This window comes from Caretta caretta, chromosome 1 (assembly GCF_965140235.1).
Source record: "Caretta caretta isolate rCarCar2 chromosome 1, rCarCar1.hap1, whole genome shotgun sequence".
NCBI lineage: Eukaryota > Metazoa > Chordata > Testudines > Cheloniidae > Caretta > Caretta caretta.
In genome coordinates, this window is record NC_134206.1 from 80,769,758 (window position 1) to 80,793,729 (window position 23,972).

Consider the following 23,972-nt stretch of genomic DNA (forward strand, 5'->3'; position numbering starts at 1 on the left):
TTACATGTGTGAAGCGACATGCCCTCACTGTGGTGGAGAGGAGACGAACCAGCTGTTCTGGGCCTGCAAGGCTTGTTCTGCCTCAATGAGGGAGCTTACCCAGGGAACATCTGCCACAGGAAGGAGTGGTGAACAGGAAGAAGGCTGCTCCACCTCAGACACTGCTGAGGCAAGCTGAGAGGGAGACAACGGCAGGCCTCACTGCTCCCGAAGCTGCATGGCCCAGCTACAAAGCAGTGTGCCCCAAGAGGGAGGGGCTGGAGGTCACCCCCTCTAAGAAGACAGTAAACCTGCTAAAGCCAAGGCCCAAATCCAGAAAGACTGGTTGATAGCCAGGCCACCTTTGCCTTTCTTTGTTTTCACACAGATTCCCCTCCCTCACAAGAGAAAAAGAGGAGAGAGGATCTTTCTTCTGGCTCTTTGTTTTACTTAAAGAACCCAGTCTGCTGTGAACAGGGAAGGACATTATAAATGACTGGAAGTGGGGTCTGGAAGGGACTTGAGAGAGCCCCTGTCCCCCACTGGATGCAAAGGACCAACACTAATTAAAATTAGAAACATACATCACACTCCTCGTGGTGTGTGAAGCTAAGGTACAATGCAATACAATTCCAGTAATAGTACTGAAAATTATTACAGCATTGCCAACTCTCAGGGTGAAATTCTGGCACCACTGAAGTCAATGATAGTTTTGCCATTGACTTCGGTGGGATCAGAATTTCACCCAAGTGTTCAAAAATTGTAAATCAGATCTCCCACCCCCTAAAAATCATGACATTTAAAAAATAATAGTTTGCATTATTTTTAGTCTCCCCTCTGATTGGGGGGCCTATAGGAGGAAGCTGCCTACCCCCAACATCTGTGTGATCATTACCGCTACCAAAAGTGAGGTGTGTGTGCAGGTGCACATGGGCATGCACGGGAGAGAGGCTTCGTTTAACCCTCTGCTGATGGTGGGTGTTTCATTATTCTCTTCTCCATTTCCATCTCTGTGCCTGTCTTCCCATCACTTTCCCTCCCTGCCTCCCTTCCTGCCCCACCCTCCAGCTTCTTGCTCCACCCCCATTCTCCCTCCAAGTGCCCATCTCACTGTCCTATCCTACACTTCCTCCCTACATTCATCTGCTCTCTGTTTTCTCTGATTCCCTGCTGTATTCATCATATTTTCCTCCTTCACCTTGGTTTCGAAACCCCAGCGTAAAAGCAGTGGTAGTCTTCAGTGCGGGCAGACTGACTTCAGTCCCATTAGACACAATGGAAAATAACAGCCATATGCATCTACCGCAGCCTCTCTTCCAGCTGGAAAGCTTGTAGGGAAATGGCCAGCTTAGCTGAGGCACTCTGGCATCAGGCCTGTTCAAAGTAATGGGAATTGGTGGCCATTTTGAGAAAGGTCAAGGATGCTACAGGAGGAGCTTACAAACAAACAAATCCCAAACTCCTAGAATGCTGTGACTTGCAATAATAGTGTGGGATCTGGAAATTCTGCATTAAAGCAGTTGTTCATTTGGGTGGATTGGCCCAGGGCAGGGCTTGGCTATTGGCTGACCTGCTGATTGGATAAAGGGAGTGGTCCCCCACCCCAAGTGTTGAATGAGCCATAGTGTGTGGGCAGCTTTCCCTACCATTCTTCTCCGGCTGTAAAGCAGCATCTCACCATCTTCTTTATTGTTGGCCATTGTATGACATTTTCCTTTCTGGCTTCAGCTGTTGCTGCCCTTGTGGCCTGCAGTTGAGGCAGAGTCCCTACCCAGGGAACAAAACAGTATTCGCCACCACACCTCCCAGTCCATTTGCTCAGTCTTCATGAGACTGCAGAATACTTACTAAAGGGGGTTACGGGAAGTTACATTGTTGGCTCTAGTAATTCCTAAGACCCAACGTATTCAAGTGCAGCTGCTGGCAAGGATCCCACAGGAGCACGGCTTCTAAGGAGAATGGTGCTGCTGTGAAGGATGTGGGGTATAAGAAATTAATGTGGAAGGTATTAGGAGGATAGAGAAAATGATTTTTTTTGAGAGACAAATGGGAGTTAGAGCCACAGTTCCTACTGACTCACACTGGGCAACTAATTGCCCTTTGTGCCTTCAGTTATCAACCCACTAGTCTCTGCATGACTGTGGTGCTCCCCTGGGGTACCTGAGGCACCTCACCACAACCTACCCTTAGCATGAAGCAGTTTTGTCTGGGCCTGCTGTGTATGAGCTCCCTGAAACGAACCGCCTCTGGCAGCGCACACACTCCCTACCTCCCAGGCCTCTGCCAGCCTTGAGCTTTCTGTACAGGTAGCCATAGGCCAGCTCCTGAATATGCAGAACGTTCCCTGCAGTATCCAGCCCCTTACCCACTGCACACTGAGAATTAGCAGGCCTGCAGTTCCCAAAGGAACATCACCTACTAGCTTGTAAGATCAACTCGGGATCATCACTGTGCTTAACTCCACAGCACTTAGCTATATTTACAGCGAAAACAAGCATTCTTATTAAAGAACAGAGATTCACACAAAAATGAATACGAATATTGGAAACAAATGGTACCACATAAAACAAAATCAGAGCATGCTGTCTAGTGCCTAAACTAACAAGTTACTGTCTTGTCTAAAGAATCTTTTCTCATACAAAGTTCTTGCCAGCATTTTCAACCAAGCCTTGCTGAGCCCCCTTCTGCAGGAAGCAAAATCACTGTCTTTATACTTCCTCAGTGAAGATATTTCAGTAGACCCCTTTGTCCCCCTAAATATACTCAAGAAAACACTTGATATGCACCTCAAGATAAAGTTCTCTTCTCCCACTGTTTTTCTCTTCCTTTTCCTTTCTTTCTGATGTACTTACAACCCTTCATTTGCATTCAGTTCAGACTGGCGATAGGAGACCCGTGAAAGAGGCAATACTCAATTTACATGTAAACAGCTAGATGGCTAGATATCTATCTGATCGAAAATCTGTTTTTCACCATTGGTAGTGACTAATACTTTGATACAGACTTTAAGAACATACTTTAGTATATATACATAACTTCTTACATAATATCTGTACATATATTTCACATGGATATTGACTACCATTGTGATGCCAGCTTTCATTTGAGACCTCACATGACATTCTTTGGTGAACTAGAATGTACATATCAGATGCAGGAGATTCCTGTAACCCCTCTGGTCCCTATGGCCAATTGGCATTAAGAAGTTCTTGGGTCACAATGATTGCTCCTCCCAGCCTTTAGGATCTAAGGATGGGTATGATGTGTCTCACTCCTCTCCCACAGTGGAAAAAACTGCAGAAAACTCATAACTGAAAGTCATGGAGTTTTTCTGCCGAGTCGATATCATTTGTCCAGTACTGAGAAGGTGCCTACTTAAGAAAGCGACTGTATGTGCTTCAATAAATTGTAAAGCTATATTACAGTTATTCTTGTTCCTTTTGTTTTATCAACATCCAAGACATTAGCAAATATAGTTTTTCCATGCATTGCTTACAGATTTAGAATTCAAGCCTAGTATATGGAAGGAGAATGCTACTTTTAATGCTCAGATCAGCCAAACGTTGGTGAAACTAAATATGTCTCCCCCCCCCCCCCCCCACTGGCTTTGGATGTATATTTTAAGGCATTTTTGAAAGAGCAGAGAACTAGTTTTGCTGTGTACTGAAAAGTCTAACCACATTGTTTATGCTTCCCTGACACTTTAGTTTGTTCCTTTTTCCAGGCCTGTTCTCTCTTGCACCATGTGGTGCACTGAAAGAGCAAGAACATGACTGACACATACATGGGGATTGAAGGGGAGTTGACAATACCACCAAAAGGGGCCAGATGTTCAGTGTCTTGGTGCTCATCACTTTATGAAAACAACGCCTCTTTTGAAGGTGTCTTAAGTTGGGTATCCAAAAAACTGAGGATCTCCAAAATCATTAGTCGCTTTTGAAAATTTAGGCCATTGTGCTCTAGAAAAGCAACTACCGACAACATGAAGGGTGGGAATGAGTGTGACATTGGTGCCTCTGACACTGCAACAATTGGGATAGACTAAGAGAGCAAAAAATCAGGAGGGAGCGACTGTTGTTCTGCCTATGGAAATTAAAATGTTAGCTGAAGCCTTCTCTTTCTGCTTCCCTGATTCAAATGATCTGTTGGGATCTCATTTTAGCTTAGCACTGGCACAACAGCTCCCTCTGCAGGGAAGAGGTCAGACTTATCAACTCCTCTGCGCTCACTAATACAGCAGCACAAGTAACTAGAGATTCTGCATGAAAAAACAGGGCATATGGCTTCAAAAGTTGAGAGATGGAGCCTGAAACCTCCTCTGAAAAACCAGAACATATTCGAACACCATGTGGAGAAGTGGAAAAAATCGTTGCTGTTTGCTCCCAGCAGCACAGCAAAGGAGGAATGTGATATGGTGAGCAGTGTGTGTGTGTACATAGAGAGACTGCTCACCATATATATATAAAGCTTTTCCACATAGCTGAAAACTTGAGAACATTTTCCCTTTGAAGCCTGGTGTACCATAGTTCATCTCAGCTCTGAATACATTTTTAACACATTTCAAAAACAGATAACTTCGGCTGTTTTAAACTTTTAAGACCATAAATAAAATTCTTTAAAAGTTTGATGCTATTATATTCTGACCTCAAATGTTGGAAATAAAGTTTGCCTAGCAGTTAATCTCTAGTTATGATCTCAGTCTCTTTGCTATATTAAAAACAGCCCTAGGTTGGCCAAGAACTGTAATTTTAAGTTAGTTGATGAGCATGGGCTTATTCCAATTTTTAATTAGAATTTTCTATGCAGAACTCTGTGTTTTTAAAATGTCTAAATATAATTAAAGGGTCTTTGTGCCTATCTGATATTAAAAGGCATCTAGTATTAATATGGGATTCTATCTATGCAGTTGGGTACAATAGAGTAGATCTGTTACATTCTGTTGGGTGGCTAAAATGCAGTGTATCAATTCTGTAAATATCAACGCACAGAATAGATGCTAATGGCTCTGAAGAAGCTGTTATAGTCTAACAGCTCAATGACCCAGGTTTTTTTAAAATCCCTAAATACGTATTTGCATAATTTGCTATTCAAACAGTCTATAAATGCAAATTTACAAGCTCAAGATTGGCCTAAACTTCTTGTGGTTTGCAGATGTGTCAGCATACCAGTCCCCTGAGTGTAACAGAATGAGAGTTGATGATCGAGCTTACTCCAGGAAATTGGCTCAGCTTCCACTTGTGGTCACAAAAAGTACAGGGTTGTTGACCTTCAGGGTATGCTGCAAAGTCTATCTTTTTGCCATGGAGAGAGGGGGAGCTGGATGGGCATCAGTGTCATGGGGACAGGGTTTGGTGGGGAAAGTCCTATCTATTCAGTTCTACTGGGGATGGTGTGTGCTGGGGGTTTGCTTCTTGCATTGTTCCGTTGTGTTGCTATTTTAAATGATGTCATAGTATTATAGGGTTAGAAGGAACTGTAAGGGTCATCTCGTCAACCCCCCTGCAAAGATGCAGGATGTTGTGTCTAAACCATCCAAGACAGAGGGCTATCCAGCCTTCTTTTGAAAACCTCCAGTGAAGAAGCTTCCACAACCTCCCTAGGCAGACACACAGAGTGGTAATGGACCTCACTGGCATATCAGATCAAAAGAAATACTGTGCTAAACGTGAAGAAAGATAACATTATACGAAATATGTTATACCTTACACCAAGGGCCAGATCCTCAGCAGGTATAAATCCAATTAACAGTAGAAACAAGGCACAAAGTTTTTCCACTCAGAGTAATTAACCATTGGAACAGCCTAGCTAGGGATGTGGTGGAGTTTCTATCACTTGAATTTTTAAAATTAAGATTAAGTGTCTTTCTAAAAGATACGCTGTAGCTGAAGTTATTGGGTTTGATGCAGAAATCACTGGGTGAAATTCTATGACCCAGGTATGCCAGAGGTCAGATTAGATTATCATAATATTTTCTGATCTTAAAATCTATAAATCTATAAAAAAAAATCAGTGTAGCTCCATTGGCTCAAAATGGCTAATCTAGATTGAAAGCCCCTTATAAAAGGGATCATGTTATCCCTGGGTATCCTTCGTCCCTACTGACAATGCTCAGTAATGTGTGGATGAGGCTTATAAGATGTATGGCTCTTGCCTCGTGTCTGTGCATAGAAATAACTCCCATTTGATTGTCCCCGATTTCTCCATGGAGAAAGAGGATTAGGGGATAATCAATTTGGGATACCAGGCCTCAAGTTGTCTAAAAGATGCAGACATGCCAAGGTCTGGTATAAGAGAGGAAGGCAGCAGTCTTTTCTGCTCAAATCCTTGTTATATTCCTTGCATGCATCAAAGAGGTAGGAATAAAAAAAAAAGTAATTTCTTCATCTCTATTTTACTTTGCCACTTTTCCAGCAGTCCTTTCCATCCCTATTTTTAAAAGTGATCAAACTATTACAGGACTAACAAACACAGCAGCAAAGTGACTGGCCTAGTGAAGAAAACTTGAAGACGGGTAAAGGTCTTTTTGAGGATTTGTTCTAGAAGGAGGGAAGAGATAATTATCCTGATAGCAACAGACTTGAGCACTTGTACCACATCTGATCTTTCCCAATTGAGATATCCATCAGAGAGCTGAGCCTCAAGTCTCTGAGATATTGCTCAGAGTATAAATTCCCATATTCCTTGTTCGTGTTATTCCCTGTACCTTTCCTTTTTCATTTCCCTTGCAAATGTCCTGGCTGTTAAGATGTAAATTATAGAAAATGCATCAGGAGTGGCTGACTAAATTTAACATTCCAGCATAGCTTGATTTGTATGAATTATTTTTTCCCATTTTTAGAACATACCATGCAGTTATCAACCTGCCTTTATGAGGTGGACTACTTGATTTCTAATTTCTCATGCTAATGTGGCCAAGAAACAGCATGCTAACTAACATCTGGACTTTTCGTGACTGATATTAGGATTACTAGAATCCTATGTTAATGACAATAATTTGTTATACAGTCTTTATAAACCCATTTCAAAAGCCTTGTGTTTAGGAGGGAAAACAAAATATGATGGTAGAGATCCTTCCCATTTAAATTCCCTACAACAGTCTCTGGAGGCTACTGGTCTGAGTAGGAGGCTACTGGTCTGGTATGAAACAACTTCCTCCTCCTCTATGGCTGAGCTAGATGTGGTTATTAACAAGGTAGCCACCATATGAAACTGAAAGGTGTAGAGGGACTTTACATTTGTTTCAATCAACTTAAATCCATAGACTATAAACACACAAGTATCTTTACTTATTTTACATTTTAGACTATTGTCATAAATATAAAGGGAAGGGTAACCACCTTTCTGTATACAGTGCTATAAAATCCCTCCTGGCTAGAGGCAAAACCCTTTCACCTGTTAAGAAGCTAAGATAACCCTGCTGGTACCTGACCCAAAATGACCAATGAGGGGACAAGATACTTTCAAATCTGGAGGGGGCGGAGAACAAAGGGTTCTGTCTGTCTGTGTGATGCTTTTGCCGGCAGCAGATCAGAAATGCAAGCCTTCCATCTCCTGTTAAATTAGTAAGTAATCTAGCTAGAAAATGCATTAGATTTTCTTTTGTTTAATGGCTGGTAAAATAAGCTGTGCTGGAGGGAATGTTAGTCTCTAAGGTGCCACAAGTACTCCTTTTCTTTTTGCGAATACAGACTAACACGGCTGCTACTCTGAAACCTGGAGGGAATGTGTATTCCTGTTTTTGTCTCTTTTTGTAATTTAAGGTTTTGCCTAGAGGGATTCTCTATGTTTTGAATCTGATTACCCTGTAAGGTATTTACCATCCTGATTTTTACGGAGGTGATTCTTTTACCTTTTCTTTAATTAAAATCCTTCTTTTAAGAACCTGATTGATTTTTCATTGTTCTTAAGATCCAAGGGTTTGGGTCTGTGTCCGTACCAATTGGTGAGGATTATCATCAAACCCTCCCCAGGAAAGGGGGTGCAGGGCTTGGGGGGATATTTTGGGGGAGATGCCCTGGAGAAGGACAGTATCATATGTTTTGTGCTTTGGAGTCTCTGAAATATCTATGAAAGCTGCTCTCAGCACAGAGAAAGCTTACAGTTTAAACCTAGGTACTGCTCAGCTCCCATCACACCCGCCCGCAGGTACAAATCTTTCCTGAAACCCAGGTGACAAGCAAAAAAACAGATTGAATGACGTGTTTTTTAAAAAAAAACTCTTGTTTTCATTCTGCTGAGTCCTGCTCATCATTTCCTGCTCATGATTTCCTAATCCAACGCACTCAGAGTAGGGTAGTAGTTCTGCTTGAATTGAAACAAGGCTTCCAGGACTGTGGTTCTCTATTTTGATATAGCAAAGTCTAGGTCGGTACATTTTTTTTTACTGCTTTTGATGATGAGACGTTTGCCCATTTCACGCATTAGCACAATTATGAAAGTGGTGTTTATATGAAATTCACAGGCGATCTAATTAACAAGTCTAATTAACAGTTGCTAAAGCCAGCGGCTCTATTAACTGAGAAATGGCAGCAAGATGTAAATTTCCTTTAAAATGTACAGATCACAGAAGGGAGCTGTAAGTGATCACTGAGGTTTTGTTACCAGTGGGGAGGGAAAGAGTGCGGAAGAGACATCAGGATCACTGTAATCTATGGTCTTTTTATTTTAATTTTACACTTAATTAAATCCATGTTGTTCTTAACTAAATCTGGGGTTCACATTGATGCAAAGTTATCAGATCTCATGAGATATGAAGCCTGATGATGCCAAAGAGACTCTCTCTCCTTCATCTAGGAGTTTCATCATTTTGATTGCCGTGCAAACCATCACTGTTTGTTCAGAATAAGAGATCACATGTATCGGCTTTGAGTTCTTCTCTAGTCATTCCTTTGATCCCATCTGCCATTACCACTTTCAGATAGAGAGTTTAGTTAGCCACTAGAGACTGAGAGCTAAATTTGTCTCCCATTTACAACTGTGTTTCCTCATTGAAGTCTCTGGGGTTGCACTGGCATAACAGAGCAGTTTGGCCCTATGATTTCTTTTTCAGTAGAGCTCTGATGTGATGAGTGTATTTAATAAAAATGCCTCATTGAAACCAAGAAAGCAAATAGAAGTAAGATGAGAAAAGCGCATATAAGGTGATAGAGAGAAGCCTGAAACAGCAGCTCAAAAGAGTGACAGGTGAAGATTAAAAAATGTAAATGAAGGCAGCTGCCAACATTCCTCAGAATCTAGGACACAAAAAGAGTTAAAGGAAAGAAATTAAAGAGGGGGACGTACCATAAGTGATAAATGTGCTTTAAAAATAAAGAGTGAAAACCGAGCTGCCAGGAGGGCTTTAATACTTTTTAATACTGGAAAATATTTGATACCCTCTAAGGGGGGAAAAAGAAGAACCAGCAAGTTCAAATCAATCAGAGGAATCAATAGGGAAGGGAAATGGGGTTTCTAAATGAGATTCCATGGAATTCTAAAGTTCTTCAGGTAGAAATCAAGTAAAGTGGGTTCAATAGATTGAAGTTCTATTCATGAGGAATTCTAATCAGAATTCTATTGAGAAATTATAGATGGCGTTCTAAGGACAGAGGTGTTGGACAAAACCGACAGCTAATTCCTGATTTTATAATACATCTAATATTATTCAGATCTTTCCTTCACTATTTTCTTTAATCTGGCTGTTAAACATTTCATAAATCCAAATGTACAATTGGCCTATACTTTTGCCTAACAAATCTGAAAACAAAAATTTGGGCACAGACTCAAGGATTCGTTCAAGTCATTGTGGTGGGATGCAAACCAACAATAGCTGGTAAACTCAAGGGAAAATCTTGTATTCCTGCCTGAACTCCTTCCTTTCTGCCTGGTCATTACAGCACATTCTATTTGGGATGAAATGGAATTAAACATTTAAGGTAATTCTTGCTCCCTTTCATAGGGATCAATCACTCAATTTAGGGATTACAGGGAATTTTCCTTCAGGACACATTGGCAGGGATTGGAGAAGAATGTTTGCCTTCTAGCCAGAGCACAAAACTGGAGAGTCACCCATAAGGATAATGAGAATCTATCCTACAAGTTCAATCTCATGTGACTTCCAGGAGTCATAGGGGACAGCTATAGAGATTGAGTGTATCTCTGTCCTTCCCATCTTCCCCTTCTGTATTTTGATATGGCACTAATATTCCATGCTATTCCAGGAGTCCAGCGGTACATTCAGTCACAAGGAACTGAGTTCAGGAAAGAGGTCATGATTCAGCCAAGCACTTAGGCATGTGCTTCACTCCCATTGACTTAAAGTTAAGCAAGTGGGTAAAGTGTTTTTTCTGAGTCAGGATCAGAATGCCATCCTAATACTTTGCATTTCCTTTCATTTATCACTCTTTACCAAGCAGTAGTATTAAACTTACCTTTGGCATGTTTGTGTCTCTTGCAGTTACCCCCCTCCCACCCCCTCCCCGCTCTTGAATACTTCCTAAAAAGAAAGTTACCTTTTGCAAGCATATTATGAGACGAACACAGCAAAAATATTGATTTATTATTCTAACAAAGTTCCCTGATTGCAATGTTTGAAAAAAAGTGACTCTGTGTGTAACTTTTTACTGTCTTCCCATGAACTTCCCATTTGGTCCAAAATAGCCTGTAACTGTTCCCCTGCAGGGGTCACTCTGAAACAGCTCATCTCTGGGAAAGAGTGTTGGGGGACGACAGAATCCTCCTTTGGGGATTCAAGGTGTGGTGAGATTTTGTTCTGCAATTTTTAAAAATTGCTTGTGAGTTGCATTTTAATTGATGGCAAAAGTGCCTAAAAGAAGGGCAATGTGGTCTTTTGTTTGTTTACATGAAAATCAACAGTAAACTCAGTTGAATAGGGGAATTCAACTTTCAAATGATTGTTACCATAGAGGAAAACAATGTTATTCCCGCTCCTTCTGAAAAGTACCATGATGGGATCTGTCTTTGGCCGTTGGAAATCTACCACAGGGCTTGGATTAAAATTTTCAAACAACCCCTGCCCCACTGATGCCACACGCTCTGCCAGGTTGGTGTGCTTCATGATGTCTGTGGTCTCCTCCTACAAGTTACCCTGTGCCATCTCTCAAGTCAATTAATGGCCCCAAAAATTCAACACCAATCTAATTATGGACATCTGAGCGTTTCATTTTTCCAATTTGCTACAATTACAAAATCAATTAGGCTATAGTGGATAAACCACTGTGGGTGAGATTTCAAATAGTGCTTAGATTTGGCACTAGGAGCAGAGTTAGCCCAATGAACAGCCCATTTGAAAATCCCACCCAATAATTTTGTCAGAAAAATCCCATCAAATTCTTGCCCTTTCATCTGGTATATTGTAATTCAGCTAAGTGTGCATCAAAACATCTCAGAAATGCTGTTAAAAACATTGTTATTGTCTTCACTAGACAGATTCACTTTTATTTCTCAGTTGAATGTAGACTCATTTTAAAAGTTCATCTTTGAAGATTAAAACTTGTGCTGCTTAAAATGTTTTATTTGAAATTACTTTGATGTCACTGAGTGACTGAATATAGTTTGCACTTTTTTGTCTTGGCGTATTGAATGATCTGTTTTCAATTGAGGTGTTAAGGATTCTTTTAAACATCAGATTGATCCTTTCTAACCTTTGCTACAAAAGATTTTAAATTGTATTTATTATCTGGGTGGAAGTGTTGGAGTAAATGGGAAAAATCACTTTGCTTTTATATACTTGACTTTTAGAGCTGTCTATCAATCACAATGATTATTAGGTTTTAGCAATTCTGACAACCAGTTTTATAATTGACTGCAAGAGAAAAGAGCGAATCTTTGACACCAGTTAACTTCTGTCATTTTGTTTTTGACATGCAATATTAACCTTGTTGGCTGCTCAGTTTAATGCAGTTCTTTGTAATTTTCAGTTTCACAAGGGCATGTTTTTCTCCAGTGTTCATATTGGTAAGGCATTGTGTCTCTATTTTTTAAAAAAATGTATTAAATTATTTTGATTTGCTATATATGGAGGACTTCTCTGGCTTCTTCCAGGGTTGTAATTACTGTGTTTTGAAAGTCATTGGAATTGGCGCTTCCACCCCTCTGCGGTCTGACATGAGTATTTGAAAAACAGGAGATATACAAGATAAAAAAATTAAAATGACTTAAAATCATGCAAATTTAAATATGATTTGATGATAATTAGTAAAGAATTGCATGATTCAGCTTCCTTTTCAAAACAGGAAATGAGTGTACTTCCTCTCAGAGCGCATGCATATCATCACTATTCATTTTAATTAAGTTAGTTGATCAAAAAGAGAATAAATCCCCAAACTCTGCTTTGTGGTGTGCTGTAGGAGGTTTAAGAGAAGTCACCCAAGCTTGGAGTCAGTTTCCTTTGCAACACCCTCTACTTACCTATCTTATGTCTTTCTATAGCACTTATTATCATTTTAGTATCTCAGCACTAATGTTGAGCTCTCTTATTTGCTTTACAACAATGTGTGACTTAGCAGAGATGCAATTCTGATCCAAGGTCATTAGCCATGAAGACTCTGATCCTTGTCAGTCAGATATGAAGAATGGTCATATACAGGAGCAAAGAGAGAGAGAAAATTCATTCTTATCACACAAGCATCCTGCTCGCAAACCTCTAAGTTTTATGGAGCAACACCAATTTTAAAAGTATTTTAAATGAATTGTCTGCCAACTTCTGGAAGGAGAGTTGACTAGAATTAACCAATTCCTCATCCAGCACCTGCTAGATTCAGCAAGCCACATTCACTCTTGGCATAAGCCAGTGCAACTCTCTTTAAGTTTGAATTTGTTACTGATTTATGCCAGTTGTGAATTTAGCTTAGTATAGGTGAACATCCTAACTAATGTTCAACCTGAGATGTTTGATATATGTATGTAGTCTAGTCAAGCTAGTATAAGAAATTTTGCCAGTTGTGTCCTAGGTGGAAGTCCTCTTGCATACTTTAGACACGTAAGTTGCTGGCTTAACAAACCTATAATATCTAAACAGAAAAAGTACTTCATGCAGCGTGAACGGTGTGGAGGATGTACATGCATACAGCATGTCAGATTTTCACCGGCAGGAAATATATTACAGGAAAAGATATCTTGTGCATCAAGAGACAATATAGGGGCAGATCCTCAGCTGAGGAGAATCAGCATAACTCCTTTGATGTCTTTGGAGTTATGCCAGTTTCCACCAACAGATGGTCTGACCTATGATTTCTAATGTCACCCATGTAACATCATACAAGCAACTACAGGACTATTTGATTGTACTTAGAACAATGGATAGAATATATCCAAAACCACTCTGAAAATGTACAGTTCAGCAAATGTGGCTGGTTTGTATTTTTTTATACTTAGAAAAGTCTTTTTGTAATGGAAGAGGAAGTCTGCACAAAAGAAAGTCCCATCTCTGCTTTGTGGCCCGACAAATATTAAATTATGAGTCATTCTTCTAAATAAAACGTCATGCCATGCTGGAAAATGTATCAATCTAATTGAACTAAAAATCAATATGGCATGATGCTTTTCTTCAAAGAGAAGTGTAAAGGAGCATTAATTAATCTTTTATAGTTCAGTGAGAATCTTTCTCCCCTTCGTACCACTCCTCTTCCTTGAATAGCTCCATGTGATCTTTTCCCCTGGAGACTTAAAGAGCTGTAAATAGTAACCTTTTGTTCCCTGGCTTTATAATTTTGTTGTGGCCATAAATCTTTGCTGGGCTCCATAAATGATGGACGGTTATAGCTATTGCTTTTAAATAAAGAACCCACAAACAATACCTGAAAAGAAATGAAATAAAGTACTTCCTTGAAAAAGGCATATGGTGCATAGAGGTACAATGGGAGAGAGGACAAATAAAGTGCTGGAAAGATGTTTGTCACCTGTCAGGGTCCCTGGCAGCCCAAGGAGAGAACAGAAGGTTTGAAACCAAAAAAATTAGCAGATAAACCAACTGAATGCATACTGCATTATTGTACTCTACAAATATATTGAGTAAGGGCGTTTATGAAAGTTTGTAATGTTCTGAACTTGATGGTCATTATGAAATTATACAGACTAGGGTTGTGTATATAGAAAACTGTGCTCATAATCGGCACTACAACTCACAGCAGGGCAGGGGGCAGTCAGGGGTACTTCCCAAGCCAGTTGTTTACACAAAACCAGCTTCAAGTAACTCTCCATTGTCCATCCCAGGAGAAGACAATGGTGGGTCATTATAGTTAATGGAAAGACATTGAGACAACTGAAATTGAAAAGAATATATATGGGCGCTCAAGTCAAGAGAGAATTTCTCCACTCTGGAAGAGCTGCTGTTGTCACCCTGCAAAGAGTAACTAGGCTGATGAGAGCCAGGGTAAGACCTTGTGCTTGAGGGCAAGCTAGTGGTGTCAAGGTGAGAGATCTGAACCACAGCTGCACAGCACAAAAGCCCCCAAGGTTACAGGGCAGGAGGTGACGGAACCCTTTACTGGTCTGGGTGGTTCCCAAAACATTCCAGTACTACTTGTCAGTTTTAGTGGACTGTTCAAAACAGTGCACCGGGTTAGCTAAAATTACCAAACGTGCACCCAGCTTGCACTGTCATTGACGGTGTCTGTTATGTTTATAAGTTACTCCAGCTCAGACATGAACTGATGCTAGCATAAATGCTGAGCTACACCTTGAATGGATAATTGGCCATGTCAGATTTCTCATCTGGAAACTGCATCTCCCCACAAGCTCTCACTGCATATTTCCGAGAGCAGCTAGGTTTACAGTAAATTAGACCCTTTCAGTCTAATTTGAAATGCTGTCACCATGCATCTTCTGGGGTGACTCCTGTATGTATTGACATGATGATTTCCCTGGGCCTGCTCAGCTGAGTATCATGAATGACAGCTTAGGCAGGAGAATGGTCAGGACTTCTTCATAGAGAGGAGAAATAGTTAACTGGTGTTCAGAGTCTGCACATTGCCTGAGCAATGATGAGCCATTTTCAGACCTTGATGGTGCACTAGGTTTAATAGGAACCAAGCAGAGCTGCCTGCAGGAGAATTCCTGGCCAGAATAATAGGAACTGATTTGATTCAGGGCCTAGAGTCCCAAGTGTGCTTTTAGTTTTTGTGGACTGTGTTGTGCCACACAATCTATTTTTGTATCATTTACATGAGTTGGTTTTGGTAACATGGGTGACACCTGCAATCCATACACTTTAAAGTCAGACAGAGCTGTAAAATGTAACATAGATGACCTGTGTCTGTTGATCATGAGGGGGTAGGGAGACCAGATAGAAAGTTTGAAAAATTGGGACGGGGTGGGGATAATAGGCCCCTATGTAAGAAACGGCCAGAATATCGGGACTGTCCCTATAAAACTGGGACATCTGGTCACCTTAGTGGGGGGTCACAACCCCGGAACAGGTTAAGTCACACCTCCCCCCCCCCTCCCCCCCCCCCCCCGCAACCTTCCCCTTTCCAGAAAGCAGCTTCCCCACTCCAGGAAAGCAGTGTCGCCTCCATGCAGCTCCCAGCTGTTCCTCTGCCTCTCCCGGCAGAGTTAAAGCAGCAGCGTCTCCGAATAGCTCCCAACTGTTCCTCCACTTCTGTCTCTGCCTCTCCCTGCTCAACACAACTCCCCAGCTCAGCTGCCCAGCCATACCATGTGCGCCCCATCCCCCCATGCGTGCAGAGTTGCACAGGTGTAATGAAGGTGAGACTCTGGTCTATGATATAACAGTTCCCTCATGTCCTTATGGTTAAATATGTTGCTTCTCCTCCCAGTTACACTGGTGTAAATCAGGTGCAATTCCACTGACTTTAATGAATTTACACTGGTAGAAAAATGGTGTAAGAGAGTGGTGAATAAGGCCCTAGCTTTCCATTCTTGATAATTAATTAATGTCATGATGTTACTTTATGACAATGAAGCAAAAGTAATCTCTACAGAGATTAATGGCAGATAATGCTTTTGTAAATTTTCTGGCTTTCCTTTTTTGTTGCTAAAGAGAAAACTGGGTTTCACACATATCTTTGACCAACTGTGAAAATTGTTTCAATAGACACATGTCCTAAGTAATGAAACTCATACAGTTATGTCCTAGTGATAAAGCTTCTTGCTATACATATATATCAAACCACACAGTGTACTGTCTACTTCAGAATTATTAGTTTAAGAGATCTTAAAAGCTTGTTAGTTCTATTTATATATCTTTAACACTGTAGCACAGGAATGTGCAATTCAGAAAAGTGGGAGCAACAAAAAATAAAAACAAACCAAATGAAATGCCTATTCCTTACAATATAAACTCAACTATCTGAATGTCACGAGAAGGACACTGAAAACATTCAGCTATAATGAGGGCCGCAAACTCATTGGAATTTCTGTGTTAAGCTGTGGGGATCATGGCAATGTTTCAGATAAAAGGGAACTTCCGATGACTGAGGTTATGTGTGTTCATGACTAAGGAGGGACATTTTCCCACCCTGGTCAGAAAGGGGTTAAAGAGCAACTCTGGGCACAATCAGCCCCAACCTGGCGCACCTGCGAGGCCTGTTACACCTGGAGAGGGGTGTGACACTGTATAAAAAGAAGGTGACCCTCTATATTAGTGTGGCAACCACTATTATACAATTGCAATAAATCTTGTATAATGCATGCCCTGTAAAAGTATCAATGGAAAGTTATAGTCTGCTAAGTATGAATATCCTGTTTAAATCCATGTATCATAATGGTATGTGAAGTTATGAATATTCACTAGATGCTTGTATTTCAAGAATACACCACAAGACAGATTTGCATCAAGGCTAGTCAGCCATGCGTTAATGGCCCACTAAGGAGAATCAACTCTTCAGTGAGCCCCTGCCGAGGACATCTCTGAAGGCACAGAGACAGTGGCTGCTCCATGACTCACTGATGGCATGTAAGGACATGCGATCCAAGACTCCATGTTTGCCACTAACTTTCCATGCACATGGGCTGAGGATATAAAAGTGGAGACTGACATGACTTCTTGGCCTCTTTCCCGTTCCACATCTCTGGATTATGAAAACAAAAGAGCTTTGAACAATGGACCGAGGACCCCAATATTTGGGATGAACCAGAGAGGGTTATTACAAACTGGCAGATTTAACATCACTGCTATTATCCTGATCTACAAACTCTTAAATCAACTGTAATATATTTGATTCATTTTAACCTCTTAATAACTCTCTTCCTTTTTTAATATTAATAAACCTTTAGTTTGTAGTTATTAAAAGATTGGCTATCAGCATGATTTTTAGGTAATCTCTGAAGTATATTTTGACCGGGGGCTGGGGAGGTGTTCGGTTCTTTGGAACTGGAAGAATCTAATATATGTGATTTCTGGTTTTAATAATCATTTATCATGGAAGTCTGGTTTGTCTGGGTGGTACAGGAGGGGCTAGAGGACCTGAAGGGGACTGTCTGCGTCTTCATAATAACTAGTATAGTTTTTGAAAGCACACATTTGCCACTGGCTTGGTGAAGTCTTATATTAGTATATACCACCAGTTTGGGGGTACATGCCCTATTTTCTGGCAGTCTGACCTGAGATTGGCATTCTTCCTTGTTGCCTTGGGAGGAACATTAGGGTGAGCGCAAACCGTTGGACTGCAGGATTAGTCAGTTTGCTCCCCGACAGCGTGGTTTTTTGGTTTTTTTTTTTGGTCTTGGGCTGTGGTCAGACCCTGAAGTAGGGGGGAGCCACGTCTCTAAGATTTACAGCTGGGAGACTGCCTCTCTCACTCCAAGCTGGCTCTGCAGTTACATCTACACCCAAAGAGGGACGCCTGGGATGAGAGAGGTGCCCATCCTCACCCCAAGGGAGCATGCAAGAGGTACCACCTACAACAATAAGAAAAACTGGGAAGGAGGGAACCAAAATGCAGTTTAGGCAGCATTCGCTTACCCAGTGACAATTTATGCAGATTTTTCAAGCCTAGCAACCACTTGGTTGTCACCAGAGCCATGTTAATACCAGTAGGTGTTGATCATCATATGATCTACCTTTGTTTGAGCAGAAAGAACTTGTTTTAAATGCTCAGGTGCTGCATTCTGTTTCTAACCAATAACCGCCATCACGTAAACCTTTACTGATGTGGCTATTCTCAGATACACACATTCTGTAACAGTATTAGCTTTTAATCTTAGTGAGGTCTGAAATCATATTACATCGAAGTCTCGATAATACAGGATATAACTATAACAAGATTAGGATACTCACTAGAATGTAACTGCAAAAAAATCTGAATACTTTCTTGAAGAATGAGGTAATTTAATGCCCACAGGAGGAGGATTTGGACTAAAATGGGAAAAAACCCTTAGAAATGCAGTTTTAAAATTTATTTCTCTTCCTCACTGGAAAAAAGGTAGACGATGTAGTTTTGTGATTATTTTATCTAATGTTTATTTTGCGATAGTACACAGAGGCCCCATTATGATCAAGGCCTCAATGTACAAACAAAGATAGACCCTTTCCCTGAACGTCTTACAATCAAATTCAGACTTGAACCGTTACAAAAAAATGTTTTATGAGGAAGTGGTAAAATTGTCACGGTTTTTTTGCTGTAAAAGAGTAAGTAGTTTTGCAAATTATCATTAAAGAATGCTGGTAAAATAGTGATGCAATCCTGGTTAAACTCCTGGGATGTACTGCTCAATTTGCGGTGGTGAATGCACTTCATGGGCCGGCTCCTTGGCCAGGCTGCTCCACTTGCCGTCACTCTATATCCTAGCAATCTCCAGCGGCTGAAACAGCCCATTGACAGCTGACACAGATAAGAAGACTCTTTGTCAGTGGACCTGAGCCAGCCAAGGACGCGGGGCTGTAAATAACACTTTGGCACATGCCTGTGAGCTGCACTGAGCACTTGTCTACCACACCATAGAATCTGGCCTTGTAGTGTCCAACAGCAGTTCATCCTTTCCCTCAGTAATGTGACTATTATCCTTACTAATTGTTATGGAATTATAACACATCTTGAACAGTCTTCAGCATTTCTATTTTCTACTCTTTCTCAGTATAAACTCCAATATAAAATTCAGAACCATGAATGTGGGAGACTTCGTCCTCATTTACAAGAAGACTGCATTTCTCCCCCGAGCCTTGTTACAGTATGCTCTTGTACCAATACTCCATCACGGTGAGTGAAACAAACCTGCCATCATGCAAGGCACTGCGTTCAGCCGTATGGAGTGGAAATCTATCAACTGCATGAAAAAACTTGTTCTAATGTCTTCTGCAGTTTCCACAGTATGCATCCGATGAAGTGAGCTGTAGCTCACGAAAGCTTATGCTCAAATAAATTGGTTAGTCTCTAAGGTGCCACAAGTACTCCTTTTCTTTTTGCGAATACAGACTAACACGGCTGTTACTCTGAAAAGAGCCAGTTTTGTTATCCCCCTTGATATCTAGTGGCCGAGGCCCTGGTCCTGCAACTGACTGTACCAGCCTACTCCTGCTCCTGCTTGCAGTCACTTGCAGGATCAGGGTTTGATTTGCTATCTTGGCTTTCACAGTCACACTGGATGTAACCAAAAAGGTAGTGAACAACTCAGAGCAAGAATGTGGCTGAGGTTATTTTGGTCCCCATGAAAACTAGGACTTCTATTGATGTACCGTAGATAAAAAAATATATACACACAGGTACGTGCACACACAATAGGTCAAATGCTGCTCCTGTTATTCAGGCAAATAGATACATGAACTCATGTGAGTAAAGGCTAATCGGATTATGCCTTGCATCTGATACTGTTCTAATGTATATATTTCAAATAATCTCTTCACCTCTCCCCTCCTCTCATCAAATGACCTAAGGTGAGCTCTGTGCTATACCATCCATATATTTGATATATCTTTTTCCAGGAACAATGTTAAACAGATGCAGTTGTAAAATGATGCTTTGGGCCCCTGGTGCCACCTGTACTTCCAAGTGTCACTGAGGATCCAGCAGCACCCCAAATTGAAAACTTCTTAAATGAAAGGAGGATAGGAAGGACATTCACTCCACTTCCCTTAACTCACTATCAGTGCCTCCCTTATATCCAAACTAAGCTTCTTTTAGCTTGTCTTTGTCTAAGTATTGCTCTCCGCCAGGCACTAGGAAAGCAAAGATGCTGCGCCCTCTGGGTTTGATGGAAGAGAGGCATAGAACTGTGTGTGCCATGCGCATCTTGATAGAACGACAGCCCAAACTGTTTTATTATTTTCCTCAGCATGACATAAGGAGGTGCAATCAAAATCAGCCTGGCAGAACATGCATGAGAACTGTCTCTGATCAAGATAAGCAATCTCAGATAAGCAATTAATCAAAATCACATTCTCTGATCTCTTGGGGCCAAATCCTGTTCCCATTGAGATAAAAAGGAGTTTTGCAATTGAGTTCAATGGGAACAGGCTTTGACATTTGGAGAGGAAAGAACAAAATCACTCCAGCAAGGGGTATGTTGCTTATACCACAGGTATCAAAAGCTGCTGACTCATGTGAGAAAGTCAGCAGACATCTGATCTTTATCCATTGCAAGGCAAAGGAAAAATCAGCAATCAGTTAGGCAAACGGTCTCTGTACCATATCCAACTCATAAGTCTGTCTGCAAAGGATCAAGGAATATCAAGGCTCCAGATTACCTTAAAGTCCTCAGTCCCTTTAGAATGCTCCCATTAGTATATGTTCATAGTCCAGAAGCTGGAGCAGGAAAGAGGCTGGAGCACGAAAGAAGCAAAATGAAGATGTTTCCACGGCCTTTTAGCTTCTGCCAAGCGAAGGGAAATCTGTTCTCACTGTGAAAGATGGTGTTTGGAGTCACATGGGCAAGTTACATGTCCATCACCCCCACCCATATTGTAGTTAGAACATTCACAGGAAAAGTCCATTAAGTGTAGACAGGCATTTTTCAGGGTCCATTGTGAGCTAAGTGTTCCTTAATGGGCCATTCAACTTGACCTGTCCCTTCATGTGCTGGCTAAATACCTTATGGGCATTACCACGGGAGCAAACATGTAGTAAACATAGCTAATATTCATAACTTCAGATACCAACATGAATATACATGCATAGAAATAGCATAATCATAAGTACCAGCTATTTCGTGTACATGACTATTCCCCAAAAAGATTCTGAAAAATCCACCACATATCTGAGACCCTATGTGCCAGCACCGTGCCCCACTGGAGTTTTGTTATCTGTTATGTAACAACAGAGATGGAGCCAGTGACATGACTCTGTTTAGCCTAAAAGGGCAAGGTTGATTTTTAGCTGTTCAGGTGTGACTGAGCCTTTGAGCCTAGTCAATGAGGGCATACCGGCTGGCACACATTCAGGTTAATGGGCATCAGTGTTCCTTTGCAGTTAATGTTTTAATGTTCATAAACCTGGTATGTGATGAGGTAGTGTCAAGCATAACACAGGTTTTTAGGTTTGCAAATTATGAACCTCGGCCTCTTTGAGATTTTATTTTATTTTTTTGCTGGTTGTAATGTGGGAGGGTATCCCATCCGCCCTCTGCTCATGAGGTTATGTATGTGTCTTATAGCACACTTCTGAACACCAGTTGGAAGGAATTTTTTTTTTCAGTAAGTATAGACTGATTCTTTTCTCTTAGAAGATATTTAATTTTTTCAGGTCCACACTGATTAACACAGAAAACAATTGGGGCTGTTAAACTTTCTTCAAATTCCATAGAAAATTAAGTTCAACTATATTTTCCAGTACAGTGATGAAATGAGTGTTTGTAAATACAAAGATCAACATGCTTAACTACTCACTTTCCCCCCAAATATGTAGTAGTCTGTTTATATGAAATATGGGTGAGGAGCCATTTCAGCATATATATTAAAAGACAAATTTTAAATAGAACTGTATCCTAAACTGCATTATGGTATTGTACACAAACACTACATTTCAAATGGGGGGATTCAACTTCCTTTATAGGAAAGACCCCTGAAACTCGTAACACAAAAGTGGTCCAAAGTCATGCAAATAGTCCCATTGTCTTCAATGGGATTGATTAAGGGTTTACAAGATTAGGTTCCAAGTTTGTAAATTGTTTTGGATGAAACTGACAATGTCTGAGCTCTCAGATCAGAAGGAGCTTCATTCAAATAAAGGTGGGCAGATGTGTGATAAGTCTTAGCTCTGTTGTTAAGATGAGGAACATATTTTCAGCAAAGTTCTTGGCAGATTCCTGAGGCATCTGGTTTAAAGCTGTCAGTGTCCGCCAGCATTATAATCTTCATTTATAGTTTTCTCACCCTCAAAGCTGGAAAGTGAGGCGTTTGTTTTCTTTGTTTTGCTGCTCCAGTTCCAGTTAACAAAATGCATGTTAGACTAGTTTGGTCACAAGAGAAGAATTCTATGTTTAATTACAGTGTGGACAACACCATTGATTCCTGTCAGGCTGCAGACCTGGGCTGACATCAGAATCCAAACATCCTCTGGTCAGTGCAAGCAGAGACATTCCTTTAATGATTTGGACTTGATGTGATGTAGTATGAATGTTATGGATCATACGGACCAATGGGGAGAAACAGAATAAAAACCACTGTTTTATTTAAACACCTTCCATCCCCCCCACCCTTCCCCTCTTGAGGACTACTGACCAATGTAAAACAGCGCAATACATATGCTAACAAACTTAAACAAAGCCTTTGTTTAAGTTTTTTAGCATATTTAGTGTACTATTAAAGCCATATAAAGAATGAATGCCCTCCCTAGCCGCGTTCTGCTCCTTTAAGGAGCAGAGCGCAGCCCCGCACCCCCAACCCTGTGCTCCAGCACAGGGAGAGGGGGAACTGGCTCCATGTCTTTCCGGTACCCCGTACTGGCTAGAAATCTCTTTCAGGTACAGGGTACCAGAGGGTACTCCCCTACGTGCACTCCTGCTTCTGTCCTTCCTGTGTGACTGCCCCTTAGGTGTGGTTCGATGTATGACCTTGGTACTGATGGTATAACTTGGTTGGTTTCCAGCCATTTCCTGTTTAAAATCAAACCTTATTTTCCATTTGCATTGGGGCTGTTTGGTATTCTTGTCCTAATATTCTGTTTGGAGGGTTTTTCCATTGATTTCATTCAGGTGCGGATCAGGCCTATAGTGTTTTTTCTAACTACTTCAGGATTACTTGTCTTTGGCTCAAGAATCTGTTCACTGTGGATCTCTCTCTGTGTCTAGTCCAGAGGATATGAGCCTGTTACTGCTTCCACTATAAGACTTAACTCACATTGTAAAGGTTTCTGCTTTTCTTATGACCTGTGTTATGCAAGAGATCTGACTAGATAATTGAAATGGTGCCTTCTGGCCTCATAATATATTAATTATGAGGAGTGTTGTGGTATGCTACTGAATAGCCAAAATGAACCAGTTGTGAATTGAGGGCCATTATCTTCTATCAGCTGCTCTGGTATCCCACAACAAGCCAACTGCAATTTACAGTGTATCATACATTACATGTTGTTCAAAATTTTTTAAAAATAGTTCACTGCCAAGAGGTATTCTTGAATCTTTGATTCTATTGTGTCAACCTCGGACCAAAGGTGATGTGGATTTTCAGGTGTTTTCAATGTTTCTTTTGCATTTTGTTTTCTGTACTACTTATAGATTTCACATGCACCATGGATCAGGTCTGTATATTTCTTAGTACCCTGATGGATGCTGTGGATTATGTACAGCATTTCTCACTTCACGCTGTGTGCTGTTACAACATGAGGTCATTTGTACAGAATCCCATCATGTGCAGCAATTTCACCTCAGAATTCCCAACAAGCTTTTATGCTTAGAGGCGCCTTGGTACTTTTGAATATTGCTGTAACATCAAAAGGGCTGTAGAGCAAATATGATTATATTTTTTTAACCAAGATCATTCCAATTTAATTTTAATAACATCTTGTGATATTCCCCAGCCCCCAAACATTCTGGAGCACAAACATAAAAGGTTGGCTTGTGTTAGAAATCCTTGTAGCTTAATGGTATTAAGTCCCCTTAGT

General features: G+C 40.9%; 1 long non-coding RNA gene across 1 annotated transcript in view; it reads left to right on the forward strand.

Moving 5' to 3' along the window:
- Window positions 1-7,473: 7,473 nt before the first annotated feature.
- LOC142069679 (uncharacterized) overlaps window positions 7,474-23,972 on the forward strand; it is a 129,343-nt gene continuing 112,844 nt past the window's right edge. Inside the window, exon 1 of the long non-coding RNA XR_012665632.1 lies at window positions 7,474-7,541. This is a non-coding gene — a long non-coding RNA (uncharacterized LOC142069679). The remainder of the gene's footprint in view (window positions 7,542-23,972) is intronic.